Consider the following 1,191-nt stretch of genomic DNA (forward strand, 5'->3'; position numbering starts at 1 on the left):
GAAAAACCCTTCTTGATAGTTATAAATAAATTGAGCATTTGGTAGAAAGTTAATAATAAAATATATTTTATGTTATATCTCAATGAGTAGAAAGACTGTATTTCTGACTCTTCGTGACTTAATGTAAGTCACTTCTTCAGAGTAAATGAATAACCGAATTAAATTACCACAAACTTCGGTTATTTATTTACTCTGAAGAAATAGCTTACATTAGGTTACGAAGCGTCAGAAATACAATTTTTCTATTCATTGAGACATATTAATTATTAACTATTCACATGATTCAGTATACAAACGTTAATAATTCTGATTATCAAGTTAATATTTTGATACAAACCATTGTGTTATAATTACTAATACATCATTAATTATGTTTTTTAATTGCATAATAGAATAAATAGGAGTTTCCGGGAAAAGTGTAAAAATCTAAACATGAAGTTGATTCTATATAGATGTATGTTATTGACATTTAAAAATTATTATCTATCTTCCTTTAATATATATATTAATTATTAGTTTGATATGAAGTGTTTTTACACTACTATTTCCAATGATTTATGATTGACTAAATGTCAAAACTATTTAATTATCTATCTATTTGCATGTATGTAAGGTAGCTGAGATGAATAGAATAACAGAACATTACCAGATAAAATTATGAATGGTACAAATATGAGCCAAGATAATTGGTAGATTTATTTATTTCATATAATATCAGTGCCTATATTCAAATGTCTTTACTCTGTGTTATGTGTATTTTACATTTTACCGTAACTTTATTAGAACTTAGACGACAGAATAAGTAACATGTACACTTTAGAGTTGAACGATCCAGTATGTTTGTTTATTTTACTTGTCTCAGTTTCACGAACAAAACCTCGATCGCTAACTGAAATATCATGTACACTGAGATTTGTGAAGGGGTGATCATAGCACATCAAGGGATATCAGTAAATCTGTTTATAAAGTAGTAAACTGAAGAGATAACGATTTACTTCTACCACTCATCATTTTCACTACAACTAATGTTAAATCTAAGTTATTTGTAAAATATTCATTATTACTAATGTTATAGTTGAGTAATTACACAAGAATATATTACAGTTTATCGTAAGGATACATTGATTAATGTTTTATAGGGTGATAATGTAATCTTCAAGGAATAATAATCAACACTATCAAGCATAGAAT

The sequence above is a fragment of the Schistosoma mansoni genome, chromosome 4 (genome assembly GCF_000237925.1).
Source record: "Schistosoma mansoni strain Puerto Rico chromosome 4, complete genome".
Classification (NCBI taxonomy): domain Eukaryota; kingdom Metazoa; phylum Platyhelminthes; class Trematoda; order Strigeidida; family Schistosomatidae; genus Schistosoma; species Schistosoma mansoni.